Source organism: Oncorhynchus keta, unplaced genomic scaffold, assembly GCF_023373465.1.
Source record: "Oncorhynchus keta strain PuntledgeMale-10-30-2019 unplaced genomic scaffold, Oket_V2 Un_contig_2616_pilon_pilon, whole genome shotgun sequence".
NCBI lineage: Eukaryota > Metazoa > Chordata > Actinopteri > Salmoniformes > Salmonidae > Oncorhynchus > Oncorhynchus keta.
Genome location: NW_026284824.1, coordinates 238,335 through 257,285, shown reverse-complemented (window position 1 = coordinate 257,285; position 18,951 = coordinate 238,335). Strand labels below are relative to the sequence as shown.

At 45.5% G+C, this 18,951-nt stretch overlaps 1 pseudogene; it reads left to right on the top strand.

Moving 5' to 3' along the window:
• Positions 1-741: 741 nt before the first annotated feature.
• Positions 742-17,580, top strand: LOC118383568 (insulin-like growth factor 1 receptor; annotated as a pseudogene).
• The last annotated feature ends 1,371 nt before the right edge of the window (positions 17,581-18,951 follow it).

Below are 18,951 nucleotides of genomic sequence, written 5' to 3'. Positions count from 1 at the left end.
TTCATCTTTTCTTCACGCGAGTGACAGGGATTTGGGCCTGGTCTGGGAGAAACAGTATCCTTTGCGTCCGACTCATTCAATTAAAGATCTTTGTCCAGTTTGAGGTGAGTAATTACTGTTCTGCTATCCAGAAGCTCTTTCCGGTCTTACGAGACAGTAGCATCAACATTATTCTCAAAATAAGTTACAAACAATGCGAAAAAACACACAATGTGTTAGAGCCTGTAAACCGGCAGCCATCCCTCCACGCCATGCGTGACAGGCCCTACGTTACCTAGCCCTACTCTACACCCTAACCCTTCAATACCTCATCCGATCTCCCGACCTGAACCTTCCTACTCTGTCCTCTACCGTACCCACCTCAGCTCCCACATGGACTCTAACCTCCTCTCTCTCCTCTCCTCTCTCTCCTCTCCTCTCTCCTCCCCTACTGCCGTTCCAGTCCTACAGTCTCAGCCTCCCTCCTCTAAAGGAGATTATTCAGATGGACTCTAACCTCCTCTCTCTCCTCTCCTCTCTCCTCCCCTAGAGCCGTTCCAGTCCTACAGTCTCAGCCTCCCTCCTCTAAAGGAGATTATTCAGATGGACTCTAACCTCCTCTCTCTCCTCTCCTCTCTCCTCCCCTACAGCCGTTCCAGTCCTACAGTCTCAACCTCCCTCCTCTAAAGGAGATTATTCAGATGGACTCTAACCTCCTCTCTCTCCTCTCCTCTCTCTCCTCTCCTCTCTCCTCCCCTACAGCCATCCCAGTCCTACAGTCTCAACCTCCCTCCTCTGAAGAAGATTATTCAGATGGCTGGGGAGATAGCTGACGGGATGTCTTATCTCAACGCTAACAAGTTTGTCCACAGAGACCTGGCCGCCAGGAACTGTATGGTGGCAGACGACTACACCGTCAAGATAGGTGGTAAGAACAGACAGACTTCCTACTAAAGAATTACAAATCAATTAGACTTGTAATTTAGCCTTGTATATTGATGTGAACAGTGTTTTTCCACATGCATGTTAAGTCATTCCCCGTCTTCCCTGCGTGTGAGTAGATTTCGGTATGACCAGAGACATCTATGAGACAGACTACTACCGTAAAGGAGGAAAGGGGTTGCTGCCGGTCCGATGGATGTCCCCGAGTCCCTTAAAGATGGAGTGTTCACCACCACCTCTGATGTCTGGTAACTGCACCATATTCACCTTCTCATTTCAATGAGGATGGAGCCATTGATTTCACTTCCAGGAGGGGAGGACATTTAAGAGGAATGGAGCCAACCTTGTAGACGAGCCTGAACCCCTCTCTCCATTTGTCCCCTCTTGGGAAGCCATTTAGCCTGATGTTTTGAGAGGGACACAAGTCCCATTCCTCTGTCTGTTTAAAGCAGAGCTGGGCAGGAGGTCTCACTACCGTTTATATAAACAGTACACTACTGCAGCACACTACAGTAAATATCTCTAACTCCTCTACATTACTCCTCCATTCCAGCTTCTGTCTGTCTGTTTAAAGCAGAGCTGGCCAGGAGGTCTCACTACCGTTTATATAAACAGTACACTACTGCAGCACACTACAGTAAATATCTCTAACTCCTCTACATTACTCCTCCATTCCAGCTTCTGTCTGTCTGTTTAAAGCAGAGCTGGGCAGGAGGTCTCACTACCGTTTATATAAACAGTACACTACTGCAGCACACTACAGTAAATATCTCTTCTCTACCTTACTCCTCTCCTCCAGTAACTCCTCTACATTACTCCTTTCCTCCAGTAACTCCTCTATATTACTCCTCTCCTCCAGTAACTCCCTCTATATTACTCCTCTCCTCCAGTAACTCCTCTCCTCTAGTCACTCCTCTATATTACTCCTCTCCTCCAGTAACTCCTCTACCTTACTCCTCTCCTCCAGTAACTCCTCTACATTACTCCTTTCCTCCAGTAACTCCTCTATATTACTCCTCTCCTCCAGTAACTCCTCTCCTCTAGTAACTCCTCTATATTACTCCTCTCCTCTAGTAACTCCTCTATATTACTCCTCTCCTCCAGTAACTCCTCTATATTACTCCTCTCCTCCAGTAACTCCTCTATATTACTCCTCTCCTCCAGTAACTCCTCTCCTCTAGTAACTCCTCTATATTACTCCTCTCCTCTAGTAACTCCTCTATATTACTCCTCTCCTCCAGTAACTCCTCTATATTACTCCTCTCCTCCAGTAACTCCTCTATATTACTCCTCTCCTCCAGTAACTCCTCTACCTTACTCCTCTCCTCCAGTAACTCCTCTACATTACTCCTTTCCTCCAGTAACTCCTCTACATTACTCCTTTCCTCCAGTAACTCCTCTATATTACTCCTCTCCTCCAGTAACTCCTCTACCTTACTCCTCTCCTCCAGTAACTCCTCTACCTTACTCCTCTCCTCCAGTAACTCCTCTACATTACTCCTTTCCTCCAGTAACTCCTCTATATTACTCCTCTCCTCCAGTAACTCCTCTCCTCTAGTAACTCCTCTACATTACTCCTCTCCTCTAGTAACTCCTCTATATTACTCCTCTCCTCCAGTAACTCCTCTATATTACTCCTCTCCTCCAGTAACTCCTCTACATTACTCCTCTCCTCCAGTAACTCCTCTATATTACTCCTCTCCTCCAGCAACTCCTCTATATTACTCCTCTCCTCCAGTAACTCCTCTCCTCTAGTCACTCCTCTATATTACTCCTCTCCTCCAGTAACTCTCTCTACCTTCCACTCCATTACTCCTTTCTCCAGTAACTCCTCTACATTACTCCTTTCCTCCAGTAACTCCTCTATATTACTCCTCTCCTCCAGTAACTCCTCTACCTTACTCCTCTCCTCCAGTAACTCCTCTATATTACTCCTCTCCTCCAGCAACTCCTCTACATTACTCCTCTCCTCCAGTAACTCCTCTCCTCCAGTAACTCCTCTACATTACTCCTCTCCTCCAGTAACTTCTCTATATTACTCCTCTCCTCCAGTAACTCCTCTCCTCCAGTAACTCCTCTATATTACTCCTCTCCTCCAGTAACTCCTCTATATTACTCCTCTCCTCCAGTAACTCCTCTATATTACTCCTCTCCTCCAGTAACTCCTCTCCTCCAGTAACTCCTCTAGATTACTCCTCTCCTCCAGTAACTCCTCTACATTACTCCTCTCCTCCAGCAACACACACACACACACGCACACATAGGGTCTTGGTGTGAGGGTCAGGACCTGTATGGTGTATAGGGTCATGGTGTATAGGGTCATGGTGTGTAGGGTGTATAGTGTCATGGTGTGTAGGGTGTGTAGGGTCATGGTGTGTAGGGTGTATAGGGTCATGGTGTGTAGGGTGTATAGGGTCATGGTGTGTAGGGTGTATAGGGTCATGGTGTATAGTGTCAGTGTGTATAGGGTGTATAGGGTCAGGGTGTGTAGGGTCATGGTGTATAGGGTCATGGTGTGTAGGGTCATGGTGTATGGTGTGTAGGGTGTATAGGGTCATGGTGTATAGGGTCATGGTGTGTAGGGTCATGGTGTATAGGGTCATGGTGTGTAGGGTGTATAGGGTCATGGTGGTGTAGGGTCATGGTGTATAGGGTCAGGGTATATAGGGTCATGGTGTGTAGGGTGTATAGGGTTAGGATGTGTAGGGTCGTGGTGTATAGTGTCATGGTGTATAGTGTCATGGTGTATAGTGTCATGGTGTATAGTGTCATGGTGTATAGGGTCATGGTGGATAGTGTCATGGTGTGTAGGGTCAGGGTGTATAGGGTCATGGTGTATAGGGTCATGGTGTATAGTGTCATGGTGTATAGTGTCAGGGTGTGTAGGGTCATGGTGTGTATGGTCGTTGTGTGTAGGGTCATGGTGTATAGTGTCATGGTGTGTAGTGTCATGGTGTATAGTGTCATGGTGTATAGTGTCATGGTGTATAGTGTCATGGTGTATAGTGTCATGGTGTATAGGGTGTATAGTGTCATGGTGTATAGTGTCATGGTGTATAGTGTCATGGTGTATAGTGTCATGGTGTATAGTGTCATGGTGTATAGTGTCATGGTGTGTAGGGTCAGGGTGTATAGGGTCAGGGTGTATAGGGTCATGGTGTATAGGGTCATGGTGTATAGTGTCATGGTGTGTAGGGTGAGGGTGTATAGGGTCATGGTGTATAGGGTCATGGTGTATAGGGTCAGGGTGTATAGTGTCATGGTGTATAGGGTCAGGGTGTATAGGGTGTATAGGGTCATGGTGTATAGGGTCAGGGTGTATAGTGTCATGGTGTATAGTGTCAGGGTCTGTAGGGTCATGGTGTGTATGGTCGTTGTGTGTAGGGTCATGGTGTATAGGGTTATGGTGTGTAGGGTCATGGTGTATAGGGTCAGGGTGTGTAGGTCATGGTGGATAGGGTCAGGGTGTGTAGGGTCAGGGTGTGTAGGGTCATGGTGTGTAGGGTCATGGTGTATAGGGTTATGGTGTGTAGGGTCAGGGTGTATAGGGTGTATAGTGTCAGGGTGTGTAGGTCATGGTGGATAGGGTCATGGTGTATAGGGTGTGTAGGTCAGGGTGTATAGGGTCAGGGTGTGTAGGTCATGGTGGATAGGGTCAGGGTGTATAGGGTCAGGGTGTATAGGGTGTGTAGAGTCAGGGTGTGTAGGTCGTGGTGTGTAGGGTCATGGTGTGTAGGGTCATGGTGTATAGGGTGTGTAGGTCATGGTGTGTAGGGTCATGGTGTATAGGGTGTGTAGGGTCATGGTGTATAGTGTCATGGTGTGTAGGGTGAGGGTGTATAGGGTCATGGTGTGTAGGGTCATGGTGTATAGTGTCATGGTGTATAGTGTCAGGGTCTGTAGGGTCAGAGTGTATAGGGTGTATAGGGTTAGGGTGTATAAGGTCGTTGTGTGTAGGGTCGTGGTGTGTAGGGTGTATAGGGTCAAGGTGTATAGGGTCAAGGTGTATAGGGTTATGGTGTATAGGGTCATGGTGTATAGGGTCATGGTGTATAGGGTCATGGTGTATAGGGTTATGGTGTATAGGGTCAGGGTGTATAGTGTCAGGGTGTGTAGGGTCATGGTGTGTAGGGTCATGGTGTGTAGGGTGTGTAGGTCATGGTGTGTAGTGTCAGGGTGTGTAGGGTGTGTAGGGTCAAGGTGTATAGGGTTATGGTGTGTAAGGTGTGTAGGGTCATGGTGTGTAGGGTGTGTAGGGTCATGGTGTGTAGGGTCAAGGTGTATAGGGTTATGGTGTGTAGGGTCATGGTGTATAGGGTCATGGTGTATAGGGTCATGTGTAGGGTCATGGTGTGTAGGGTCATGGTGTGTAGGTGTATGGTGTGTAGGGTCAGGTGTATATGGTGTGTAGGGTTATGGTGTATAGTGTCAGGGTGTGTAGGTGTATAGGGTGTGTAGGGTTATGGTGTATAGTGTCATGGTGTGTAGGGTGTGTAGGTCATGGTGTGTAGGGTCAGGGTGTGTAGGGTGTGTAGGGTCAAGGTGTATAGTGTTATGGTGTGTCATGTAGGGTCATGGTGTGTAGGTCAGGGTGTGTAGGGTGTGTATGGTCGTTGTGTGTAGGGTTATGGTGTATAGTGTCATGGTGTGTAGGTCATGGTGGATAGGGTGTGTAGGTCATGGTGGATAGTGTCATGGTGGATAGTGTCAGGGTGTATAGTGTCAGGGTGTGTAGTGTCATGGTGGATAGTGTCATGGTGGATAGTGTCATGGTGGGTAGTGTCATGGTGGATAGTGTCATGGTGTGTAGGTCATGGTGGATAGTGTCATGGTGGATAGGGTGTATAGGTCATGGTGGATAGTGTCAGGGTGTGTAGGTTGTAGGGTGTATAGGTTGTAGGGTGTATAATCCTGTCTCCTCTCTCTCTGCAGGTCTTTTGGGGTGGTGTTATGGGAGATAGCCACACTAGCAGAGCAGCCCTACCAGGGGATGTCCAATGAGCAGGTGCTGCGCTTCGTTATGGACGGAGGACTGCTAGACAAACCAGACAACTGCCCAGACATGCTGTGAGTTACACACACACACCTGGGTGTCCGTTAGCCCGGTATACCATGACCCTACCCGGTATATCTGGATTTTTGCCCCAAAAATGGAAATGCCGATAAATAAAATTGGTGCTGGCCAATTGTCCGGGGGAAGAAACATCCTTTTGTGAAATAATGCTTTTAGTCTATTGATGGAAATACCATACGATGGAAATATATTTGACCGGTCAGGCTAATCGGTATGTAGGTTACTTTGCATAATTTTGTGGAATTAGATTGGTGCGTGTGTACAGTATATTCCCTGGACCACCTCCTCCTGTTAGGTCTCAGCAGCTTGGCTCTGCCAGTCCGGTAGCCTGTTAGGTCTCAGCAGCTTGGGCTCTGCCAGTCCGGTAGCCTGTTAGGTCTCAGCAGCTTGGGGCTCTGCCAGTCTGGTAGCCTGTTAGGTCTCAGCAGCTTGGGGCTCTGCCAGTCTGGTAGCCTGTTAGGTCTCAGCAGCTTGGGGCTCTGCCAGTCTGGTAGCCTGTTCAGCCTGTTAGGTTTCAGCAGCTTGGGGCTCTGCCAGTCTGGTAGCCTGTTCAGCCTGTTAGGTCTCAGCAGCTTGGGGCTCTGCCAGTCTGGTAGCCTGTTAGGTTTCAGCAGCTTGGGGCTCTGCCAGTCTGGTAGCCTGTTAGGTTTCAGCAGCTTGGGGCTCTGCCAGTCTGGTAGCCTGTTAGGTTTCAGCAGCTTGGGGCTCTGCCAGTCTGGTAGCCTGTTAGGTTTCAGCAGCTTGGGGCTCTGCCAGTCTGGTAGCCTGTTCAGCCTGTTAGGTTTCAGCAGCGTGGGGCTCTGCCAGTCCGGTAGTCTGTTAGGTTTCAGCAGCTTGGGGCTCTGCCAGTCCGGTAGCCTGTTAGGTTTCAGCAGCTTGGGGCTCTGCCAGTCTGGTAGCCTGTTAGGTTTCAGCAGCTTGGGGCTCTGCCAGTCTGGTAGCCTGTTAGGTTTCAGCAGCTTGGGGCTCTGCCAGTCTGGTAGCCTGTTCAGCCTGTTAGGTTTCAGCAGCTTGGGGCTCTGCCAGTCCGGTAGCCTGTTAGGTTTCAGCAGCTTGGGGCTCTGCCAGTCTGGTAGCCTGTTCAGCCTGTTAGGTTTCAGCAGCTTGGGGCTCTGCCAGTCCGGTAGCCTGTTCAGCCTGTTAGGTTTCAGCAGCTTGGGGCTCTGCCAGTCTGGTAGCCTGTTCAGCCTGTTAGGTTTCAGCAGCTTGGGGCTCTGCCAGTCCTGTAGCCTGTTCAGCCTGTTAGGTTTCAGCAGCTTGGGGCTCTGCCAGTCCGGTAGTCTGTTCAGCCTGTTAGGTTTCAGCAGCTTGGGGCTCTGCCAGTCCGGTAGCCTGTTAGGTTTCAGCAGCTTGGGGCTCTGCCAGTCTGGTAGCCTGTTCAGCCTGTTAGGTTTCAGCAGCTTGGGGCTCTGCCAGTCCGGTAGTCTGTTCAGCCTGTTAGGTCTCAGCAGCTTGGGGCTCTGCCAGTCCGGTAGCCTGTTAGGGTTCAGCAGCTTGGGGCTCTGCCAGTCCGGTAGCCTGTTAGGGTTCAGCAGCGTGGGGCTCTGCCAGTCCGGTAGCCTGTTAGGTTTCAGCAGCTTGGGGCTCTGCTCTATTGACTGGAGGCTGTAATGTCTAGTATACTGCCATCTATTGACTGGAGGCTGTAATGTCTAGTATACTGCCATCTATTGACTGGAGGCTGTAATGTCTAGTATACTGCCATCTATTGACTGGAGGATGTAATGTCTAGTATACTGCCATCTATTGACTGGAGGCTGTAATGTCTAGTATACTGCCATCTATTGACTGGAGGCTGTAATGTCTAGTATACTGCCATCTATTGACTGGAGGCTGTAATGTCTAGTATACTGCCATCTATTGACTGGAGGCTGTAATGTCTAGTATACTGCCATCTATTGACTGGAGGCTGTAATGTCTAGTATACTGCCATCTATTGACTGGAGGCTGTAATGTCTAGTATACTGCCATCTATTGACTGGAGGCTGTAATGTCTAGTATACTGCCATCTATTGACTGGAGGCTGTAATGTCTAGTATACTGCCATCTATTGACTGGAGGCTGTAATGTCTAGTATACTGCCATCTATTGACTGGAGGCTGTAATGTCTAGTATACTGCCATCTATTGACTGGAGGCTGTAATGTCTAGTATACTGCCATCTATTGACTGGAGGCTGTAATGTCTAGTATACTGCCATCTATTGACTGGAGGATGTAATGTCTAGTATACTGCCATCTATTGACTGGAGGCTGTAATGTCTAGTATACTGCCATCTATTGACTGGAGGCTGTAATGTCTAGTATACTGCCATCTATTGACTGGAGGCTGTAATGTCTAGTATACTGCCATCTATTGACTGGAGGCTGTAATGTCTAGTATACTGCCATCTATTGACTGGAGGCTGTAATGTCTAGTATACTGCCATCTATTGACTGGAGGATGTAATGTCTAGTATACTGCCATCTATTGACTGGAGGCTGTAATGTCTAGTATACTGCCATCTATTGACTGGAGGCTGTAATGTCTAGTATACTGCCATCTATTGACTGGAGGATGTAATGTCTAGTATACTGCCATCTATTGACTGGAGGCTGTAATGTCTAGTATACTGCCATCTATTGACTGGAGGCTGTAATGTCTAGTATACTGCCATCTATTGACTGGAGGCTGTAATGTCTAGTATACTGCCATCTATTGACTGGAGGCTGTAATGGCTAGTATACTGCCATCTATTGACTGGAGGATGTAATGTCTAGTATACTGCCATCTATTGACTGGAGGCTGTAATGGCTAGTATACTGCCATCTATTGACTGGAGGATGTAATGTCTAGTATACTGCCATCTATTGACTGGAGGCTGTAATGGCTAGTATACTGCCATCTATTGACTGGAGGATGTAATGTCTAGTATACTGCCATCTATTGACTGGAGGCTGTAATGGCTAGTATACTGCCATCTATTGACTGGAGGATGTAATGTCTAGTATACTGCCATCTATTGACTGGAGGCTGTAATGTCTAGTATACTGCCATCTATTGACTGGAGGCTGTAATGTCTAGTATACTGCCATCTATTGACTGGAGGCTGTAATGTCTAGTATACTGCCATCTATTGACTGGAGGCTGTAATGTCTAGTATACTGCCATCTATTGACTGGAGGCTGTAATGTCTAGTATACTGCCATCTATTGACTGGAGGCTGTAATGTCTAGTATACTGCCATCTATTGACTGGAGGATGTAATGTCTAGTATACTGCCATCTATTGACTGGAGGCTGTAATGTCTAGTATACTGCCATCTATTGACTGGAGGCTGTAATGTCTAGTATACTGCCATCTATTGACTGGAGGCTGTAATGTCTAGTATACTGCCATCTATTGACTGGAGGATGTAATGTCTAGTATACTGCCATCTATTGACTGGAGGATGTAATGTCTAGTATACTGCCATCTATTGACTGGAGGATGTAATGTCTAGTATACTGCCATCTATTGACTGGAGGCTGTAATGTCTAGTATACTGCCATCTATTGACTGGAGGATGTAATGTCTAGTATACTGCCATCTATTGACTGGAGGCTGTAATGTCTAGTATACTGCCATCTATTGACTGGAGGATGTAATGTCTAGTATACTGCCATCTATTGACTGGAGGATGTAATGTCTAGTATACTGCCATCTATTGACTGGAGGCTGTAATGTCTAGTATACTGCCATCTATTGACTGGAGGATGTAATGTCTAGTATACTGCCATCTATTGACTGGAGGATGTAATGTCTAGTATACTGCCATCTACTGACTGGAGGATGTAATGTCTAGTATACTGCCATCTACTGACTGGAGGATGTAATGTCTAGTATACTGCCATCTATTGACTGGAGGATGTAATGTCTAGTATACTGCCATCTATTGACTGGAGGATGTAATGTCTAGTATACTGCCATCTATTGACTGGAGGATGTAATGTCTAGTATACTGCCATCTATTGACTGGAGGATGTAATGTCTAGTATACTGCCATCTATTGACTGGAGGATGTAATGTCTAGTATACTGCCATCTATTGACTGGAGGCTGTAATGTCTAGTATACTGCCATCTATTGACTGGAGGCTGTAATGTCTAGTATACTGCCATCTATTGACTGGAGGCTGTAATGTCTAGTATACTGCCATCTATTGACTGGAGGCTGTAATGTCTAGTATACTGCCATCTATTGACTGGAGGATGTAATGTCTAGTATACTGCCATCTATTGACTGGAGGATGTAATGTCTAGTATACTGCCATCTATTGACTGGAGGCTGTAATGTCTAGTATACTGCCATCTATTGACTGGAGGCTGTAATGTCTAGTATACTGCCATCTATTGACTGGAGGCTGTAATGGCTAGTATACTGCCATCTATTGACTGGAGGATGTAATGTCTAGTATACTGCCATCTATTGACTGGAGGCTGTAATGGCTAGTATACTGCCATCTATTGACTGGAGGATGTAATGTCTAGTATACTGCCATCTATTGACTGGAGGCTGTAATGGCTAGTATACTGCCATCTATTGACTGGAGGATGTAATGTCTAGTATACTGCCATCTATTGACTGGAGGCTGTAATGGCTAGTATACTGCCATCTATTGACTGGAGGATGTAATGTCTAGTATACTGCCATCTATTGACTGGAGGCTGTAATGTCTAGTATACTGCCATCTATTGACTGGAGGCTGTAATGTCTAGTATACTGCCATCTATTGACTGGAGGCTGTAATGTCTAGTATACTGCCATCTATTGACTGGAGGCTGTAATGTCTAGTATACTGCCATCTATTGACTGGAGGCTGTAATGTCTAGTATACTGCCATCTATTGACTGGAGGCTGTAATGTCTAGTATACTGCCATCTATTGACTGGAGGATGTAATGTCTAGTATACTGCCATCTATTGACTGGAGGCTGTAATGTCTAGTATACTGCCATCTATTGACTGGAGGCTGTAATGTCTAGTATACTGCCATCTATTGACTGGAGGATGTAATGTCTAGTATACTGCCATCTATTGACTGGAGGATGTAATGTCTAGTATACTGCCATCTACTGACTGGAGGATGTAATGTCTAGTATACTGCCATCTATTGACTGGAGGATGTAATGTCTAGTATACTGCCATCTATTGACTGGAGGCTGTAATGTCTAGTATACTGCCATCTATTGACTGGAGGATGTAATGTCTAGTATACTGCCATCTATTGACTGGAGGCTGTAATGTCTAGTATACTGCCATCTATTGACTGGAGGATGTAATGTCTAGTATACTGCCATCTATTGACTGGAGGATGTAATGTCTAGTATACTGCCATCTATTGACTGGAGGCTGTAATGTCTAGTATACTGCCATCTATTGACTGGAGGATGTAATGTCTAGTATACTGCCATCTATTGACTGGAGGATGTAATGTCTAGTATACTGCCATCTACTGACTGGAGGATGTAATGTCTAGTATACTGCCATCTACTGACTGGAGGATGTAATGTCTAGTATACTGCCATCTATTGACTGGAGGATGTAATGTCTAGTATACTGCCATCTATTGACTGGAGGATGTAATGTCTAGTATACTGCCATCTATTGACTGGAGGATGTAATGTCTAGTATACTGCCATCTATTGACTGGAGGATGTAATGTCTAGTATACTGCCATCTATTGACTGGAGGATGTAATGTCTAGTATACTGCCATCTATTGACTGGAGGATGTAATGTCTAGTATACTGCCATCTATTGACTGGAGGCTGTAATGTCTAGTATACTGCCATCTATTGACTGGAGGCTGTAATGTCTAGTATACTGCCATCTATTGACTGGAGGCTGTAATGTCTAGTATACTGCCATCTATTGACTGGAGGCTGTAATGTCTAGTATACTGCCATCTATTGACTGGAGGCTGTAATGTCTAGTATACTGCCATCTATTGACTGGAGGCTGTAATGTCTAGTATACTGCCATCTATTGACTGGAGGATGTAATGTCTAGTATACTGCCATCTATTGACTGGAGGCTGTAATGTCTAGTATACTGCCATCTATTGACTGGAGGCTGTAATGTCTAGTATACTGCCATCTATTGACTGGAGGATGTAATGTCTAGTATACTGCCATCTATTGACTGGAGGATGTAATGTCTAGTATACTGCCATCTATTGACTGGAGGATGTAATGTCTAGTATACTGCCATCTATTGACTGGAGGATGTAATGTCTAGTATACTGCCATCTATTGACTGGAGGCTGTAATGTCTAGTATACTGCCATCTATTGACTGGAGGCTGTAATGTCTAGTATACTGCCATCTATTGACTGGAGGCTGTAATGTCTAGTATACTGCCATCTACTGACCAGAGGGGGAAATATAACATCACTTTAAATGCTTCACAAACAACCCTATCTGGAAAACAAGTGTTACTGTACACACACACACACACACACACACACACACACTGGTGTGGACATGTATATATATGGAACGTGAATTGTTTTGGTGCTTGAATTGAAAGAACTGCCTGCACCCATTAGATAATATCTAACTTCTCTCTCTCTCTGAACTACTGCCTGCACCCATTAGATAATATCTACCTTCTCTCTCTCTCTCTCTCTCTCTCTCTCTCTCTCTCTCTCTCTCTCTCTCTCTCTCTCTGAACTACTGCCTGCACCCATTAGATAATATCTACCTTCTCTCTCTCTCTGAACTACTGCCTGCACCCATTAGATAATATCTACCTTCTCTCTCTCTCTCTGAACTACTGCCTGCACCCATTAGATAATATCTACCTTCTCTCTCTCTCTGAACTACTGCCTGCACCCATTAGATAATATCTACCTTCTCTCTCTCTCTGAACTACTGCCTGCACCCATTAGATAATATCTACCTTCTCTCTCTCTCTGAACTACTGCCTGCACCCATTAGATAATATCTACCTTCTCTCTCTCTCTGAACTACTGCCTGCACCCATTAGATAATATCTACCTTCTCTCTCTCTGAACTACTGCCTGCACCCATTAGATAATATCTACCTTCTCTCTCTGAACTACTGCCTGCACCCATTAGATAATATCTACCTTCTCTCTCTCTCAACTACTGCCTGCACCCATTAGATAATATCTACCTTCTCTCTCTCTCTCTGAACTACTGCCTGCACCCATTAGATAATATCTACCTTCTCTCTCTCTCTGAACTACTGCCTGCACCCATTAGATAATATCTACCTTCTCTCTCTCTCTCAACTACTGCCTGCACCCATTAGATAATATCTACCTTCTCTCTCTCTCTCTGAACTACTGCCTGCACCCATTAGATAATATCTACCTTCTCTCTCTCTCTGAACTACTGCCTGCACCCATTAGATAATATCTACCTTCTCTCTCTCTCTCTCAACTACTGCCTGCACCCATTAGATAATATCTACCTTCTCTCTCTCTCTGAACTACTGCCTGCACCCATTAGATAATATCTACCTTCTCTCTCTCTCTCTGAACTACTGCCTGCACCCATTAGATAATATTCACCTTCTCTCTCTGAACTACTGCCTGCACCCATTAGATAATATCTACCTTCTCTCTCTCTCTGAACTACTGCCTGCACCCATTAGATAATATCTACCTTCTCTCTCTCTCTGAACTACTGCCTGCACCCATTAGATAATATCTACCTTCTCTCTCTCTCTCAACTACTGCCTGCACCCATTAGATAATATCTACCTTCTCTCTCTCTCTCTGAACTACTGCCTGCACCCATTAGATAATATCTACCTTCTCTCTCTCTCTCAACTACTGCCTGCACCCATTAGATAATATCTACCTTCTCTCTCTCTCAACTACTGCCTGCACCCATTAGATAATATCTAACTTCTCTCTCTCTCTCTGAACTACTGCCTGCACCCATTAGATAATATCTAACTTCTCTCTCTCTCTCTCAACTACTGCCTGCACCCATTAGATAATATCTAACTTCTCTCTCTCTCTCTGAACTACTGCCTGCACCCATTAGATAATATCTACCTTCTCTCTCTCTCTCAACTACTGCCTGCACCCATTAGATAATATCTAACTTCTCTCTCTCTCTCTCAACTACTGCCTGCACCCATTAGATAATATCTACCTTCTCTCTCTCTCTCTGAACTACTGCCTGCACCCATTAGATAATATCTAACTTCTTTCTCTCTCTCAACTACTGCCTGCACCCATTAGATAATATCTACCTTCTCTCTCTCTCAACTACTGCCTGCACCCATTAGATAATATCTAACTTCTCTCTCTCTCTCAACTACTGCCTGCACCCATTAGATAATATCTACCTTCTCTCTCTCTCTGAACTACTGCCTGCACCCATTAGATAATATCTACCTTCTCTCTCTCTCTGAACTACTGCCTGCACCCATTAGATAATATCTACCTCTCTCTCTCTCTCTGAACTACTGCCTGCACCCATTAGATAATATCTACCTTCTCTCTCTCTCTCTCTCTCTCTCTCTCTCTCTCTCTCTCTCTCTCTCTCTCTCTCTCTCTCTCTCTCTCTCTCTCTCTCTCTCTCTCTCTCTCTCTCTCTCTCTCTCCGCCTGCACCCATTAGATAATATCTACCTTCTCTCTCTCTCTGAGCTACTGCCTGCACCCATTAGATAATATCTACCTTCTCTCTCTCTCTCTGAACTACTGCCTGCACCCATTAGATAATATCTACCTTCTCTCTCTCTCTCTCTGAACTACTGCCTGCACCCATTAGATAATATCTACCTTCTCTCTCTCTCTCTCTCTGAACTACTGCCTGCACCCATTAGATAATATCTACCTTCTCTCTCTCTCTCTCTCTCTGAACTACTGCCTGCACCCATTAGATAATATCTACCTTCTCTCTCTCTCTGAACTACTGCCTGCACCCATTAGATAATATCTACCTTCTCTCTCTCTCTCCTACCAGGTTTGAGTTAATGTGTTGGCAGTATAACCCATTAGATAATATCTAACTTCTCTCTCTCTCTCTCCTACCAGGTTTGAGTTAATGTGTTGGCAGTACAACCCATTAGATAATATCTAACTTCTCTCTCTCTCTCTACCAGGTTTGAGTTAATGTGTTGGCAGTATAACCCATTAGATAATATCTAACTTCTCTCTCTCTCTCCTACCAGGTTTGAGTTAATGCGTTTGTGTTGGCAGTACAACCCTAAGATGCGTCCGTCGTTTCTGGAGATCATTAACAGCATCAAGGAGGAGCTGGAGCCACCGTTCAGAGAGATGAGTTTCTTTTACAGCGAAGAGAACAAGCTTCCAGACACAGAGGAGTTAGACATGGAGGTAGAGAACATGAAGAATGTTCCTTTAGGCCCAGCTGCCTCTTCACGGCCCCCCATCCCCTGCCCCCCCACCAGCTCCGGGTCCGCCCTGCCCAACCAGCCCCCTCCTCCCCCCTCCCAACAGACATCAGCCTCCACGGCCCCTGACGGTCCATTAACGCTGGGCTCCACCCCCCCTTCAGCCCCGTCCTCTGGGCAGGTTCAGCCCCAGGCTCCCTCGTCCCCCTGCTCCCCAGCCCTCGGGGCCACCAGCCAGGCCTGCTGCTCCCGAGTGGCCCCTGGCCCCTCCTCAGCCCAGAGCTCAGGGGCTTCAGGACAGGTGGAGTCCAACGGCCCCGAGGCGGTCGCCCAGGTCCTGCTGCGACCAGCCTTCAATGACTCACCGCCCTACGCACACATGAACGGAGTGAGGAAGAAGGAACGTGCCATGCCCCTCCCACAGTCCTCGGCCTGCTGATCCTAGTGGACCTCTCTCCATCCCTCATCCCTCTTTTCTAAAGAGCTTGTGGTGGTCTCCTCTGTGGTGGTCTCCTCTGTGGTGGGACTCCTCTGTGGTGGGACTCCTCTGTGGTGGGACTCCTCTGTGGTGGGACTCCTCTGTGGTGGGACTCCTACTTTTTCATTTTTTTGTTATTGTATTGACATTTCTATCAACTGCCTGATATAAAGCACCTCCTGCTGAGGCCTGCTGGGAGGACCCTGAACCACAACCTGAACAACAGTGTTTTTTACATATATTCCTTTAGGCCCAGCTACCTTTATATATAAAACGCAAGTCCGTTGTTCAGGAAGGTTTCTGCTACCAGTCAAAAGTTTGGACACACCTACTCATTCAAGGGTTTTTCTTAATGTTTACTATTTTCTACATTGTAGAATAATAGTGAAGACATCAAAACCAAAAAAAAGCCTAAAAAAGTGTTAAGCAAATCAAAATATATTTGAGATTCTTCAAAGTAGCCACCCTTTGCCTTGATGACAGCTTTGCACTCTTGGCATTCTCTCAACCAGCTTCACGAGGAATGCTTTTCCAACAGTCTTGGAAGGAGTTCCCACATATGCTGAGCACTTGTTGGCTGCTTTTCCTTCACTCTGTGGTCCAACTCATCCCAAACCATCTCAATTGGGTTGAGGTCGGGTGATTGTGGAGGCCAGGTCATCTGATGCAGCACTCCATCACTCTCCTTCTTGGTCAAATAGTCCTTACGCAGCCTGGAGGTGTGTTGGGTCATTGTCCTGATGAAAAACAAATGATGGTCCCACTAAGCCCAAACCAGATGGGATGGTGTATCGCTGCAGAATACATCACACCACCTCCTCCATGCTTCACGGTGGGAACCACACACCATCACACCACCTCCTCCATGCTTCACGGTGGGAACCACACATGCGGAGATTATCCGTTCACCTACTCTGCATCGCACAAAGACACGGCCGTTGGAACCAAAATTCTCAAATTTGGACTCATCAGACCAAAGGACAGATTTCCACCGGTCTAATGTCCATTGCTCGTGTTTCTTGGCCCAAGCAAGTCTCTTCCTCCTATTGGTGTCCTTTTGTAGTGGTTTCAGCAATTCGACCATGAAGTCCTGATTCACAGTCTCCTCTAAACAGTTGATGTTGAGATGTGTCTGTTAGTGAGGCTGGTAACTCTAATGAACTTATCCTCTGCAGCTGAGGTAACTCTGGGTCTTCCTTTCCTGTGGCGGTCCTCATGATAACCAAATTCATCATAGCGCTTGATGGTTTTTGTGACTGCACTTGAAGAAACTTTCAAAGTTTTGAAATGTTCCATATTGACTGACCTTCATGCCTTAAATTAATGATGGACTGTCGTTTCTCTTTGCTTATTTGAGCTGTTCTTGCCATAATATGGACTTGGTGTTTTACCAAATAGGGCTATCTTCTGTATACCAACCCTACCTTGTCACAACACAACTGATTGGCTCAAACACACAACTGATTGGATCAAACACCCAACTGATTGGCTCAAATGCATTAAGAAGGAAAGAAATTCCACAAAAAATAACTTTTGACAAGGCACACCTGTTAATAGAAGTGCATTCCAGGTGATTACCTCATGAAGCTGGTTGAGAGAATGCAAAGCTGCCATCAAGGCAAAAGGGTGGCTATTTGAAGAATCTCAAAATGAAAATATATTTTGAACTCTTTCTCTTTTTTGGGTTACGACATGATTCCATAGTTTAGATTTCTTCACTATTATTCTACAATGTAGAAAATAGTAAAAATAAAGAAAACCCTGGAATGAGTAGGTGTTCTAAACTTTATACAGGTACTGAGATGGTACACTATATATACAGTGTGTTTTCTATTAGTTTTTCTAAATATCCCCAAATGGAGACAGCCTTTCAGAGTGATGGTTGGTTGGTTGGTTGGCTCACTGTGTAATATTGGGGGGCATTATTATTATTGTGAATGTTAAATGTTAAATCTTCTGTCTGGAAGCCACGTCAACGGTCAAGCGCTGTCTGTCTCTGTGTCTGTGTTGTATAACAGTGGATGGACAGACATGATCCTCTCTGTTGGACTGGGACAAGATGGTCTCCACTGATGATGAGTTGTCTGGTGTGAACTACATCTTCTCCCTTTATCTTGTCTGTGATTGACAGGAATCATTCTGACACTAGTGTAAACTACGTCTTCTCCCTTTGTCTTGTCTGTGATTGACAGGAATCATTCTGACACTAGTGTAAACTACGTCTTCTCCCTTTGTCTTGTCTGTGATTGACAGGAATCATTCTGACACTAGTGTAAACTACGTCTTCTCCCTTTGTCTTGTCTGTGATTGACAGGAATCATTCTGACACTAGTGTAAACTACTTGTCGTCTCCCTTTATCTTGTCTGTGATTGACAGGAATCATTCTGACACTAGTGTAAACTACGTCTTCTCTCTTTTATCTTGTCTGTGATTGACAGGAATCATTCTGACACTAGTGTAAACTGTCTTCTCCCTTTGTCTTGTCTGTGATTGACAGGAATCATTCTGACACTAGTGTAAACTACGTCTTCTCTCTTTGTCTTGTCTGTGATTGACAGGAATCATTCTGACACTAGTGTAAACTGTCTTCTCCCTTTATCTTGTCTGTGATTGACAGGAATCATTCTGACACTAGTGTAAACTACGTCTTCTCCCTTTGTCTTGTCTGTGATTGACAGGAATCATTCTGACACTAGTGTAAACTACGTCTTCTCCCTTTGTCTTGTCTGTGATTGACAGGAATCATTCTGACACTAGTGTAAACTACGTCTTCTCCCTTTGTCTTGTCTGTGATTGACAGGAATCATTCTGACACTAGTGTAAACTACGTCTTCTCTCTTTGTCTTGTCTGTGATTGACAGGAATCATTCTGACACTAGTGTAAACTACGTCTTCTCCCTTTATCTTGTCTGTGATTGACAGGAATCATTCTGACACTAGTGTAAACTACGTCTTCTCCCTTTGTCTTGTCTGTGATTGACAGGAATCATTCTGACACTAGTGTAAACTACGTCTTCTCCCTTTGTCTTGTCTGTGATTGACAGGAATCATTCTGACACTAGTGTAAACTACGTCTTCTCTCTTTGTCTTGTCTGTGATTGACAGGAATCATTCTGACACTA